This window comes from Hyla sarda, chromosome 6 (genome assembly GCF_029499605.1).
Source record: "Hyla sarda isolate aHylSar1 chromosome 6, aHylSar1.hap1, whole genome shotgun sequence".
NCBI classification, from domain to species: domain Eukaryota; kingdom Metazoa; phylum Chordata; class Amphibia; order Anura; family Hylidae; genus Hyla; species Hyla sarda.
In genome coordinates, this window is record NC_079194.1 from 170,041,824 (window position 1) to 170,056,961 (window position 15,138).

Here is a 15,138-nt window from a genome sequence, read left to right on the forward strand (position 1 = left end):
TACTCCCATCATGGAACAGTGTGTTCCATGCAGGGAGTAGTAGTACTAACTAAAAAAAAATAAAAAAATAAAGCAAAAAAGTGAAAAACACACACACAATACATTTTTATAATTGTCGGCTACATTTTTATTTCCCCGCACACATAAATTGATGCCTGATTAAAAAGTAATAGTTTTTTTTTCAATAATATACATTTCGTTAGATACAATTTTTTCCTTCACTACTGTATATTTAAAAAAAAAAAATTTTAATGGTACCCTACGAAATTTTATTAAAACAGCTATTTACATCACTTTTTTGGATCGCTAAAGTCCAAAAAAGATTAAAAACCGCCTGCAAAAACGCCAAAGTTAAAATCCACATAGCGTTTTTGTTGGCGTTTTCTCACTCCCATAGACTTCTATTAGAGTAAAACACCACGATTTTGACAAAAAACACCGGTTTGAGGGAACTACAGCGTTTTTTTCAAAACGCCAAAGATCGGGAAAAAACGCTGAAAAAGTTAAAAAAACGCCAAAAGGATTAAAAAAACGCCAAAGTTAAAAAACGCAAAGTGGAATTCAAAATTTGCTATTTCTCGTTGACTTACAGCTAACATCTGGCCGCAGCGTTTTTTGACCCAAAAAAACGCCATGCGGCAGAATTGGCGTTTTTCTTTGCGTTTTGCAAAAAAAAAAACAAGTGGAGACTTAGCCTAAGGCTGGTTTCATGCTATGAAATCTCTGAGCGAAATTACATTGAAATTCCGCTAGGAAATTCCGATGCAGCAGAGTCCAATTGCTGGCAATGGCATTCCACTGCACAGTGCACACTGGGGAGTTTTCGAGGTGGACTTTCCGCCTGGAAAATACCCTTGAAAATTTCCACCAGAATATTAAACTAATTCAATGTTCTGGCTGATCTCCACTCTGCAGACATTGCAATCTATGGGGATGGCAATGTTTGCGCGGTTCTAGCGGAGTTAACACTTCCCATACTCGAAATATCTGGACCAATTTCATCCAGCCAGAGATTTTGCAGTGTAAACCAGCCTTAGTGTATTTTACATGTGTCAGACTTCACATTCATAGACAGTCCTGCAGCACATCCCCAGCAGGAATCCAAGGGATTTTAACCTGTCTCACATTTTGAGACATCTTCTGAAATGCGAATGAGACATGTCGGAAGTTGTTAGAGATGAGCGAACTTACAGTAAATTTGATTCGTCACGAACTTCTCGGCTCGGCAGTTGATGACTTTTCCTGCATAAATTAGTTCAGCTTTCAGGTGCTCCCGTGGGCTGGAAAAGGTGGATACAATCCTAGGAGAGTCTTTCCTAGGACTGTATCCACCTTTTCCAGCCCACCGGAGCACCTGAAAGCTGAACTAATTTATGCAGGATACGTCATCAACTGCCGAGCCGAGAAGGTCGTGACGAATCGAATTTACTGTAAGTTCGCTCATCTCTAGAAGTTGTGATTGGTAGGGGTCTGGATGCCAAAATCGCCACTGATCGCTAGAACGAAAGGACAGAAGTGCTCCCCTGAGTGCTGTGTCCTTTCCTTTCTACTAAACTATCCCCCTGCCCCCCCCCCCCCCCCCCAAAAAAAAAAGTGAGGAGCAGAGGTGGTGCTTGAACCAGGCAAGATAAGTTCATGACAATTGCACAGTATTTGTAAACCAGGAGTGGATCTGAAGCATGAAAAGGTATAAAGTTTTCTATTCCTTTTTTTTTTTTTTTTTTTCTGTTGATTTACTTCAGTTTTTTTTTTGTTCTTAAGCCAAATCCAGAAGGGAATATAACAAGAAGGAGAAATATACATCCTTTCTTTATAGTTCCCATTCCATTTAGTTTTCAATATTTCTACTGAAAGTTTTATAATGAACTAATATTATAAAGCATATTTGTGTCACTACTGGGGTTGTTCATGTTGTTATTAAATACTAGAAAAGAGTCGGTCATGTACATTTCTAATCAACATAAATACAAAAGAACTTATTCATATCTAAACTGCAGTAAACGTTGTGGTGACATATTATCCATGAATTGTGGTAATTTACATTATAAAGAATATTTATTACATAACTAAACAGTTTTAAAAAATATATTTTTAGATAGAAAGAAAACAGATGAGGCTTATAAAGGCAGTAGGGACAGAACAAGGACAGGAGAACAAAATATACTCCCACTTTTTTACTTGCTAGTATCGGGTTGGACCTCTTTTGCCTTCAGAGCTGCCTTCATTCTTTGTGGTATACTGTCTACAACAGTGTCTTCCAACCGGGGTGCCTCCAGCTGTTGCAAAACTACAACTCCCAGCATGCTTGGACAGCTGTTGGAAGACACTGGTCTACAAGGTGCTGGAAACATTCTTCAGAGATATTGGTTTATATGGACATGATGATATCACGCAGTTGCTGCAGATTTGTCAGCTGCACATTTATGATATGAATCTCCCGTTTTATCACATCTCAAAGGTGTTGTATTGGATTTAAATGTGGTGACTGTGGAGGACATTGTAGTAGACTGAGCTCATGTTTTGTTTAAAAAAAAACTGTTTAAGATGATGTGAGCTTTTTGAAATAGTGGAAGTATACTGCTGGATGTAGTAATCAGAAAATTGGTATAATGTGGTCATAAAGGGATTTACATGGTAAGCAACAATACTCAGGTACCAAGGGTACATTTGGTACTAAGGGGCCCAAAGTGTTCCTTGAAAATGCCCCCCACACTATTACACCCCCACCAGTCTGAACTGTTCATAAAGGGCATGATGGATCCATGCTTTTTTGTTGTCCAAATTCTGAGCCTGCCATCTGAATGTCACAGCTGGAATCGAGACTCAACAGACTAGGCAATGCTCTTCCAGTCTTCCATTGTCTAATTTTGGTGAGCCTGTGTGGATTTTAGCCTTAGTTTTCTGATTTTAGTTGACAGGAGTGTCACTCACTGTGGTCTTCTGCTGCTGCGGCCCATCTTCTTCAAGGATTAAAGTGCTGTGCATACAGAGAAGGTATTCTGCACACCTTGGTTGTAACAAGTGGTTATTTGAGTTACGGTTGCCTTTCTGTCAAGTTGAATTAGTCTACTCATTCAAGGCATTTTCATCCACACAACTGCTGCTCTCTGAAAAATGTCCCTTTATCAGACCATTTTCTGTTAACTCTAAGACAGTTGTGCATTAAAATACCAGTGGATCAGCAGTTTCTGAAATTCTCAGACAAGCCCATCTAGAACCAACAACCATGCCATGTTCAAAGACACATACATTTCCTTTCTTCCCCCTTCTGATACTCAATTTGAACTTCAGCAAGTTGTCATGACCCCCATCTACATGCCTAAATGCATTGAGTTGCTGCCATGTGATTGGCTGAAATCAAGACTGACATAAGAGGGGAAGGCAGGCCCTAGGGCCCATGGGGGTTTGGTTACACTTCTACCACTCTAGATAATTCAGAGTGAAGTGACGTATAATGGGCTACTATATAGATTATAGAGTAGGCTCTGTGCATTTTATCCCCATATTTCTTCTGCTTCTGGTACAATGTTCTAATCTAGACCACCTAATTATTCAAATAGTTCTTGATTTTGCTCTTGTGAATCTTAGTAGCCTGTCTGTTTAGCCCTTGAGATTTAGCTTCTGCTCTTTGTTGCTTTTGTCTCCAGTTCCCATAGGGACAGAGGTGGCTCTAGACTTTTTGATGCCTTAGGCAAAGATATATCTGAGGCCCCCCAAGCGCGATAAACAAAAAAAAAAACGCAATGCACTGTATCTATGTGCTGCTTTATACAGCAACTCACCAATGACGTCTTCTCTAATTTGCCTTATTGCCTTCTCTTCTCCATTTGGTCCGGGCCATCATCACGATTTCTTCCACACACAATTCTTCACCGTTAAACCTGCAAAACAAACCTATTAGGCGCCAAACTTTTTTTTCTATGGGTGACAGAGGGGTGTAGAAGAGTGTACATGGGTGACAGAGGGGTGTACAGAGGGGTGTAGAGGAGTGTACATGGGTGACAGAGGTGTGGAGAAGAGTGTACATGGGTGACAGAGGGGTGTACAGAGGGGTGCAGAGGAGTGTACATGGGTGACAGAGGGGTGTAGAGGAGTGTACATGGGTGACAGATGGGTGTAGAGAAGTGTACATGGGTGACAGAGGGGTGTACAGAGGGGTGTAGAGGAGTGTACATGGGTGACAGAGGGGTGTAGAAGAGTGTACATGGGTGACAGAGGGGTGTACAGAGGGGTGTAGAGAAGTGTACATGGGTGAAAGAGGGGTGTAGAGGAGTGTACATGGGTGACAGAGGGGTATAGAGGAGTGTACATGGGTGATAGAGGGGTGTAGAGGAGTGTACATGGGTGACAGAGGGGTGTAGAAGAGTGTACATAGGTAACAGAGGGGTGTAGAGGAGTGTACATGGGTGAAAAATAGGTGTAGAGGGGTGTACATGGGTGACAGAGGGGTGTAGAGGAGTGTACATGGGTGACAGGGGTATAGAGGAGTGTACATGGGTGACAGAGGGGTGTAGAGGAGTTTACATGGGTGAAAGAGGGGTGTAGAGGAGTGTACATGGGTGACAGAGGGGTGTACAGAGGGGTGTAGAGGAGTGTACATGGGTGACAGGGGTGTAGAGGAGTGTACATGGGTGACAGAGGGGTGTAGAGGAGTGTACATGGGTGACAGAGGGGTATAAAGGAGTGTACATGGGTGACAGAGCGGTGTAGAGGAGTGTACATGGGTGACAGAGGGGTATAGAGGAGTGTACATGGGTGACAGAGGGGTGTAGAGGAGTGTAAATGGGTGACAGAGGGGTGTAGAGGAGTGTACATGGGTGACAGAGGGGTGTAGAGGAGTGTACATGGGTGACAGAGGGGTGTAGAGGAGTGTACATGGGTGACAGAGGGGTGTACAGAAGGGTGTAGAGGAGTGTACATGGGTGACAGGGGTGTAGAGGAGTGTACATGGGTAAAAGAGGGGTGTAGAGGAGTGTACATGGGTGAGAGAGGGGTGTACAGAGAGGTGTAAAGGAGTGTACATGGGTGAGAGAGGGGTATAGAGGAGTGTACATGGGTGACAGAGGGGTGTAGAGGAGTGTACATGGGTGACAGAGGGGTGTAGAGATGTGTACATGGGTGACAGAGGGGTGTAGAGATGTGTACATGGGTGACAGAGGGGTGTAGAGTAGTGTACATGGGTGACAGGGGTATAGAGGAGTGTACATGGGTGACAGAGGGGTGTAGAGGAGTGTACATGGGTGAAAGAGGGGTGTAGAGGAGAGTACATGGGTGACAGAGGGGTGTACAGAGGGGTGTAGAGGAGTGTACATGGGTGACAGGGGTGTAGATGAGTGTACATGGGTGACAGAGGGGTGTAGAGGAGTGTACATGGGTGACAGTGGGGTAGAAAGGAGTGTACATGGGTGACAGAGGGGTGTAGAGGAGTGTACATGGGTGACAGAGGGGTATAGAGGAGTGTACATGGGTGACAGAGGGGTGTAGAGGAGTGTACATGGGTGACAGAGGGGTGTAGAGGAGTGTACATGGGTGACAGAGGGGTGTACAGAAGGGTGTAGAGGAGTGTACATGGGTGACAGGGGTGTAGAGGAGTGTACATGGGTGACATAGGGGTGTAGAGGAGTGTACATGGGTGACAGAGGGGTATAGAGGAGTGTACATGGGTGACAGAGGGGTGTAGAGGAGTGTACATAGGTGACAGAGGGATATAGAGGAGTGTACATGGGTGACAGAGAGGTGTAGAGGAGTGTACATGGGTGACAGAGGGGTGTAGAGGAGTGTACATGGGTGACCGAGGGGTGTAGAGGAGTGTACATGGGTGACAGAGGGGTGTAGAGGGGTGTAGAGAGGGGTGTAGAGGAGTGTACATGGGTGAAAGAGGGGTGTAGAGGAGTGTACATGGGTGACAGAGGGGTGTAGAGATGTGTACATGGGTGACAGAGGGGTGTAGAGATGTGTACATGGGTGACAGAGGGGTGTAGAGGAGGGTACATGGGTGACAGAGGGGTGTAGAGGAGTGTACATGGGTGACAGGGGTGTAGAGGAGTGTACATGGGTGACAGAGGGGTGTAGAGGAGTGTACATGGGTGACAGAGGGGTGTAGAGGAGTGTACATGGGTGACAGAGGGGTGTACAGAGGGGTGTAGAGGAGTGTACATGGGTGACGGGGGTGTAGAGGAGTGTACATGGGTGACAGAGGGGTGTAGAGGAGTGTACATGGGTGACAGAGGGGTATAAAGGAGTGTACATGGGTGACAGAGGGGTGTAGAGGAGTGTACATGGGTGACAGGGGTGTAGAGGAGTGTACATGGGTGACAGAGGGGTGTAGAGGAGTGTACATGGGTTAAAGAGGGGTGTAGAGGAGTGTACATGGGTAACAGAGGGGTGTAGAGGAGTGTACATGGGTGACAGGGGTGTAGAGGAGTGTACATGGGTGACAGAGGGGTGTAGAGGAGTGTACATGGGTGACAGAGGGGTATAAAGGAGTGTACATGGGTGACAGAGGGGTGTAGAGGAGTGTACATGGGTGACAGAGGGGTGTAGATGAGTGTACATGGGTGACAGAGGGGTGTAGAGGAGTGTACATGGGTGACAGAGGGGTGTAGAGGAGTGTACATGGATGACAGAGGGGTGTAGAGGAGTGTACATGGGTGACAGAGGGGTGTAGAGGAGTGTACATGGGTGACAGAGGGGTGTAGAGGAGTGTACATGGGTGACAGAGGGGTGTAGAGGAGTGTACATGGGTGACAGAGGGGTGTAGAGGAGTGTACATGGGTGACAGAGGGGTGTAGAGGAGTGTACATGGGTGACAGAGGGGTGTACAGAAGGGTGTAGAGGAGTGTACATGGGTGACAGGGGTGTAGAGGAGTGTACATGGGTGACAGAGGGGTGTAGAGGAATGTACATGGGTGACAGAGGGGTATAGAGGAGTGTACATGGGTGACAGAGGGGTGTGGAGGAGTGTACATAGGTGACAGAGGGATATAGAGGAGTGTACATGGGTGACAGAGGGGTGTAGAGGAGTGTACATGGGTGACAGAGGGGTGTAGAGGAGTGTACATGGGTGACCGAGGGGTGTAGAGGAGTGTACATGGGTGACAGAGGGGTGTAGAGGGGTGTACAGAGGAGTGTAGAGGAGTGTACATGGGTGAAAGAGGGGTGTAGAGGAGTGTACATGGGTGACAGAGGGGTGTAGAGATGTGTACATGGGTGACAGAGGGGTGTAGAGATGTGTACATGGGTGACAGAGGGGTGTAGAGGAGGGTACATGGGTGACAGAGGGGTGTAGAGGAGTGTACATGGGTGACAGGGGTGTAGAGGAGTGTACATGGGTGACAGAGGGGTGTAGAGGAGTGTACATGGGTGAAAGAGGGGTGTAGAGGAGTGTACATGGGTGACAGAGGGGTGTACAGAGGGGTGTAGAGGAGTGTACATGGGTGACAGGGGTGTAGAGGAGTGTACATGGGTGACAGAGGGGTGCAGAGGAGTGTACATGGGTGACAGAGGGGTATAAAGGAGTGTACATGGGTGACAGAGGGGTGTAGAGGAGTGTACATGGGTGACAGGGGTGTAGAGGAGTGTACATGGGTGACAGAGGGGTGTAGAGGAGTGTACATGGGTTAAAGAGGGGTGTAGAGGAGTGTACATGGGTAACAGAGGGGTGTAGAGGAGTGTACATGGGTGACAGGGGTGTAGAGGAGTGTACATGGGTGACAGAGGGGTGTAGAGGAGTGTACATTGGTGACAGAGGTGTATAAAGGAGTGTACATGGGTGACAGAGGGGTGTAGAGGAGTGTACATGGGTGACAGAGGGGTGTAGAGGAGTGTACATGGGTGACAGAGGGGTGTAGAGGAGTGTACATGGGTGACAGAGGGGTGTAGAGGAGTGTACATGGGTGACAGAGGGGTGTAGAGGAGTGTACATGGGTGACAGAGGGGTGTACAGAGGGGTGTAGAGGGGTGACAGAGGGGTGTAGAGGAGTGTACATGGGTGACAGAGGGGTGTAGAGGAGTGTACATGGGTGACAGAGGGGTGTAGAGGAGTGTACATGGGTGACAGAGGGGTGTAGAGATGTGTACATGGGTGACAAAGGGGTGTAGAGATGTGTACATGGGTGACAGAGGGGTGTAGAGGACTGTACATGGGTGACAGAGGGGTGTAGAGGAGTGTACATGGGTGACAGAGGGGTATAAAGGAGTGTACATGGGTGACAGAGGGGTGTAGAGGAGTGTACATGGGTGACAGGGGTGTAGAGGAGTGTACATGGGTGACAGAGGGGTGTAGAGGAGTGTACATGGGTTAAAGAGGGGTGTAGAGGAGTGTACATGGGTAACAGAGGGGTGTAGAGGAGTGTACATGGGTGACAGGGGTGTAGAGGAGTGTACATGGGTGACAGAGGGGTGTAGAGGAGTGTACATGGGTGACAGAGGGGTATAAAGGAGTGTACATGGGTGACAGAGGGGTGTAGAGGAGTGTACATGGGTGACAGAGGGGTGTAGATGAGTGTACATGGGTGACAGAGGGGTGTAGAGGAGTGTACATGGGTGACAGAGGGGTGTAGAGGAGTGTACATGGATGACAGAGGGGTGTAGAGGAGTGTACATGGGTGACAGAGGGGTGTAGAGGAGTGTACATGGGTGACAGAGGGGTGTAGAGGAGTGTACATGGGTGACAGAGGGGTGTAGAGGAGTGTACATGGGTGACAGAGGGGTGTAGAGGAGTGTACATGGGTGACAGAGGGGTGTAGAGGAGTGTACATGGGTGACAGAGGGGTGTACAGAAGGGTGTAGAGGAGTGTACATGGGTGACAGGGGTGTAGAGGAGTGTACATGGGTGACAGAGGGGTGTAGAGGAATGTACATGGGTGACAGAGGGGTATAGAGGAGTGTACATGGGTGACAGAGGGGTGTGGAGGAGTGTACATAGGTGACAGAGGGATATAGAGGAGTGTACATGGGTGACAGAGGGGTGTAGAGGAGTGTACATGGGTGACAGAGGGGTGTAGAGGAGTGTACATGGGTGACCGAGGGGTGTAGAGGAGTGTACATGGGTGACAGAGGGGTGTAGAGGGGTGTACAGAGGAGTGTAGAGGAGTGTACATGGGTGAAAGAGGGGTGTAGAGGAGTGTACATGGGTGACAGAGGGGTGTAGAGATGTGTACATGGGTGACAGAGGGGTGTAGAGATGTGTACATGGGTGACAGAGGGGTGTAGAGGAGGGTACATGGGTGACAGAGGGGTGTAGAGGAGTGTACATGGGTGACAGGGGTGTAGAGGAGTGTACATGGGTGACAGAGGGGTGTAGAGGAGTGTACATGGGTGAAAGAGGGGTGTAGAGGAGTGTACATGGGTGACAGAGGGGTGTACAGAGGGGTGTAGAGGAGTGTACATGGGTGACAGGGGTGTAGAGGAGTGTACATGGGTGACAGAGGGGTGCAGAGGAGTGTACATGGGTGACAGAGGGGTATAAAGGAGTGTACATGGGTGACAGAGGGGTGTAGAGGAGTGTACATGGGTGACAGGGGTGTAGAGGAGTGTACATGGGTGACAGAGGGGTGTAGAGGAGTGTACATGGGTTAAAGAGGGGTGTAGAGGAGTGTACATGGGTAACAGAGGGGTGTAGAGGAGTGTACATGGGTGACAGGGGTGTAGAGGAGTGTACATGGGTGACAGAGGGGTGTAGAGGAGTGTACATTGGTGACAGAGGTGTATAAAGGAGTGTACATGGGTGACAGAGGGGTGTAGAGGAGTGTACATGGGTGACAGAGGGGTGTAGAGGAGTGTACATGGGTGACAGAGGGGTGTAGAGGAGTGTACATGGGTGACAGAGGGGTGTAGAGGAGTGTACATGGGTGACAGAGGGGTGTAGAGGAGTGTACATGGGTGACAGAGGGGTGTACAGAGGGGTGTAGAGGGGTGACAGAGGGGTGTAGAGGAGTGTACATGGGTGACAGAGGGGTGTAGAGGAGTGTACATGGGTGACAGAGGGGTGTAGAGGAGTGTACATGGGTGACAGAGGGGTGTAGAGATGTGTACATGGGTGACAAAGGGGTGTAGAGATGTGTACATGGGTGACAGAGGGGTGTAGAGGAGTGTACATGGGTGACAGGGGTATAGAGGAATGTACATGGGTGACAGAGGGGTGTAGAGGAGTGTACATGGGTGACAGAGGGGTGTAGAGGAGTGTACATGGCTGACAGAGGGGTGTAGAGGAGTATACATGGGTGACAGGTGTGTAGAGGGGTGTACATGGGTGACAGAGGGATGTAGAGGAGTGTACATGGGTGACAGAGGGGTGTAGAGGAGTGTACATGGGTGACAGAGGGGTGTAGAGGAGTGTACATGGGTGACAGAGGGGTGTAGAGGAGTGTACATGGGTGACAGAGGGGTGTAGAGGAGTGTACATGGGTGACAGAGGGGTGTAGAGGACTGTACATGGGTGACAGAGGGGTGTAGAGGGGTGTACATGGGTGACAGAGGGGTGTAGAGGAGTGTACATGGGTGACAGAGGGGTGTAGAGGAATGTACAGAGGGGTGTAGGGAGGTGTACAGAGGGGGACAGATGGGTGTAGAAGAGTGAACATGGGTGGTGACAGAGGGGTGGACATGAGTGACAGAGGGGTTAATAGGGGGTGGACATGGGTGACAAGGATGTGGTCAGGGGGGTGGACAATGGAGGGTGAACATGGGTGACGGGGATGGACAGGGGTGACAGAGGGTTGGATGGGGGGTGGACATGAATGACAGTAGGGTGGACATGGGAGACAGGGGGTCAGAGGGGTGGACAAGGGTGACAAGGGGGTAAAAGAGGGACAGGAGTGACAGAGAGGGGTGGACTGGGGTAACAAAGGGACAGATGGGTGAACAGGAGGGTGGACATGGGTGACAGGGTAGACTACGGGGGTAGACGGGGGTAAAACATGGGTGACAGGGGAGTGGACAAGGCGGACATGGGTGACAGGAGGGTGGACATGAGTGACAAGAGGGTGGACATGGGTGACAGGGGGGTGGACATGGGTGACAGGGGGGTGGACATGGGAGACAGGGGGGGTGGACATGGGTGACAGGGGGGTGGACATGGGTATTTTACCGGCACAGACGGTATTTTCATTCAGATTCCGGGCTGTGCCGGTAAGTTTGGATGAAAAATACCGGTCATGCAATGCCCTCACACACTAACCTAAAAAAGCGGCACCGCTGAGCAGGGGTGCGGGCCGCCCGCCCGCACCATGCCGCTCAGCACAGCACCCTGTCTGACTCTGAGGCTGTCCCAGTCTAAAACCTTACCTGGCACTGTGCAATGCTGTGCGGCCGGGCGGCTGGATCTGCGGAGGGACGTTGCGGAAGTGGGTGACGGGGGGGGGGGGTAGACATGGGTGATGGGGATGACAGGGGGGTGGACATGGGTGACAGGGGGGTGGACATGGGTATTTTACCGGCACAGACGGTATTTTCATTCAGATTCCGGGCTGTGCCGGTAAGTTTGGATGAAAAATACCGGTCATGCAATGCCCTCACACACTAACCTAAAAAAGCGGCACCGCTGAGCAGGGGTGCGGGCCGCCCGCCCGCACCATGCCGCTCAGCACAGCACCCTGTCTGACTCTGAGGCTGTCCCAGTCTAAAACCTTACCTGGCACTGTGCAATGCTGTGCGGCCGGGCGGCTGGATCTGCGGAGGGACGTTGCGGAAGTGGGTGACGGGGGGGGGGGGGGGTAGACATGGGTGATGGGGATGACAGGGGGGTGGACATGGGTGACAGGGGGGTGGACATGGGTGACAGGAGGTGGACATGGGTGACAGGGGGTGGACATGGGTGACAGGGGGGGGGTGGACATGGGTGACAGGGATGGCAGGGGGGCGGACATGGGTGACAGGGGGGAGAACATGGGTGACAGGGGGGTGAACATGGGTGACAGGGATGACAGGGGGTGGACATGGGTGACAGGGGGGTGGACATGGGTGACAGGGGGGGTAGACATGGGTGACAGGGGGGGGGTAGACATGGGTGACAGGGGGTAGGACATGGGTGACAGGGATGACATGGGGTGGACATGGGTGACAGGGATGACAGGGGGTGGACATGGGTGACAGGGGGGTGGACATGGGTGACAGGGGGGGTGGACATGGGTGACAGGGGGGTGGACATGGGTGACAGGGATGACAGGGGGTGGACATGGATTACAGGGGGGAGGACATGGATGACAGCGGGGAGGACATGGGTGACAGGGGGGTGAACATGGGTGACAGGGATGACAGGGGGTGGACATGGGTGACAGGGGGGTGGACATGGGTGACAGGGGGTGGACAGGGGTGACAGGGGGGGTGAACAGGGGTGACAGGGGGTGAACAGGGGTGACAGGGGGTGAACAGGGGTGACAGGGGTGAACAGGGATGACAGGGGGGTGGACATGGGTGACAGGGGGGTGAACAGGGGTGACAGGGGGGTGAACAGGGGGTGACAGGGGGGTGAACAGGGGTGACAGAGGGGTGGACATGGGTGACAAGGGGGTGAACAGGGGTGACAGGGGGGTGGACAGGGGTGACAGGGGGGTGGACAGGTGTGACAGGGGGGTGGACATGTTATTATAACATTATTACGGACAGCGTACACACCTGACATCCTAACTGGCCACACGATTTAGGCGCCCGCGATGCCCCCTTTAGCGTGAGGCTTAGGAGGCCGCCTATATCGCCTAATTAGAGAGCCGCCTCTGCATAGGGATAATTGCAGGGGCATTGAGGCTTACTGCTGTCTTATATTAGGTTAGAGTTCAGGAAAAAATGTAGGGGAAAATTAGGGACAGCTAGCTAAGGTCAGTTCTTTATAGTTGTTGCTGTCTTTCATCTTCTGCCATCAATACAACAGTATAATTAATTTGCGCCATCATCCATTCCACCATCCCTAGTTCTTGCCAGCATTGACACGTTTTGAGTTTTTCTTCCAAATGTCTTCTTATCATACTTTTTGGCTCTACTGCCAGTCTAGCGAATATATTTCAGATTTATATATTTAATTTTGCCTGGTCCCCTGATGACATTACCACCAGTACTGTTCATAAGGCAGCCTTGCTTCTAAGTGATGGAATCAAAAGCAATATGTAAGTATCCAGCACAGCACTAGTAATATGCACCTGGCACTTTTGCGGATGAATGCTAGTTTTAAAAGTAAATTGTTCTGTCCACAAGAGGCCACATGACAATATCACCTTATGTAAAAGTGAGACCCCCAATGGTGTATTTTATGTTTAAAAGGGCTTTTACCAATACACCCTGTTACACTACACGCTCCGGCCGCAAGCAACGGCCAGGAGCGCAGAATCCCTGTGTCCCCGTTGTCACGATGCCGGCTGGCAGGTAGTGGACCCTCTGTGCCAGAGAGGGATTGGCGTGGACCGTGCTAGTGGACCGGTTCTAAGCCACTACTGGTTTTCACCAGAGCCCGCCGCAAAGCGGGATGGTCTTGCTGCGGCGGTAGTGACCAGGTCGTATCCACTAGCAACGGCTCACCTCTCTGGCTGCTGAAGATAGGCGCGGTACAAGGGAGTAGGCAGAAGCAAGGTCGGACGTAGCAGAAGGTCGGGGCAGGCAGCAAGGATCGTAGTCAGGGGCAACGGCAGAAGGTCTGGAAACACTGGCAAGGGACACACAAGGAACGCTTTCACTGGCACTAAGGCAACAAGATCCGGCAAGGGAGTGCAAGGGAAGTGAGGTAATATAGGGAGTGCACAGGTGATAACTCTAATTGGAACCACTGCGCCAATCAGCGGCGCAGTGGCCCTTTAAATCGCAGAGACCCGGCGCGCGCGCGCCCTAGGGAGCGGGGCCGCGCGCGCCGGGACAGAACAGACGGGGAGCGAGTCAGGTAGGAGAGCCGGGGTGCGCATCGCGAGCGGGCGCTACCCGCATCGCGAATCGCATCCCGGCTAGCAGCAGGATCGCAGCGCCCCGGGTCAGAGGACGTGACCGGGGCGCTGCAGCGGAGGAGGTGAAGCGAGCGCTCCGGGGAGGAGCGGGAACCCGGAGCGCTCGGCGTAACAGTACCCCCCCCCTTGGGTCTCCCCCTCTTCTTGGAGCCTGAGAACCTGAGGAGCAGACTTTTGTCAAGGATGTTGTCCTCAGGTTCCCAGGATCTCTCTTCAGGACCACAACCCTCCCAGTCTACTAAAAAAAAATTTTTTCCTCTGACCTTTTTGGCAGCCAAAATCTCCTTGACCGAGAAGACGTCCGAGGAGCCGGAAACAGGAGTGGGAGGAACAGATTTGGGAGAAAAACGGTTGAGGATGAGTGGTTTGAGAAGAGAGACGTGAAAGGCATTAGGGATACGAAGAGAAGGAGGAAGAAGAAGTTTATAAGAGACAGGATTAATTTGACACAGAATTTTGAAAGGACCAAGATAGCGTGGTCCCAACTTGTAGCTAGGGACACGGAAGCGGACATATTTAGCGGAGAGCCATACCTTGTCTCCAGGGGAAAAAACGGGGGGAGCTCTTCTTTTCTTATCCGCGAACCTCTTCATGCGTGAAGAAGCCTGTAAGAGAGAATTTTGGGTCTCTCTCCATATAATGGAAAGGTCACGAGAAATTTCATCCACAGCGGGCAGACCAGAGGGCAAGGGGGTAGGGAGGGGGGGAAGAGGGTGACGGCCGTACACCACGAAAAATGGGGATTTGGAGGAAGATTCAGAGACCCTGAAGTTATACGAGAATTCGGCCCATGGAAGGAGATCTGCCCAGTCATCCTGGCGGGAGGAAACAAAATGTCGCAAATAATCACCCAGGATCTGGTTAATTCTTTCTACTTGTCCATTGGACTGGGGATGATATGCAGAGGAAAAATTTAATTTAATCTTGAGTTGTTTACAGAGAGCTCTCCAGAATTTAGACACGAATTGGACCCCTCTATCCGAGACAATCTGCGTAGGCAACCCGTGAAGACGAAAAATGTGTACAAAAAATTGTTTAGCCAACTGAGGCGCAGAAGGAAGACCAGGAAGAGGAATGAAATGTGCCATTTTGGAGAATCGATCAACGACCACCCAAATAACGGTGTTGCCACGGGAAGGGGGTAAATCAGTAATAAAATCCATACCAATCAGAGACCAAGGCTGTTCGGGGACAGGCAGAGGATGAAGAAAAC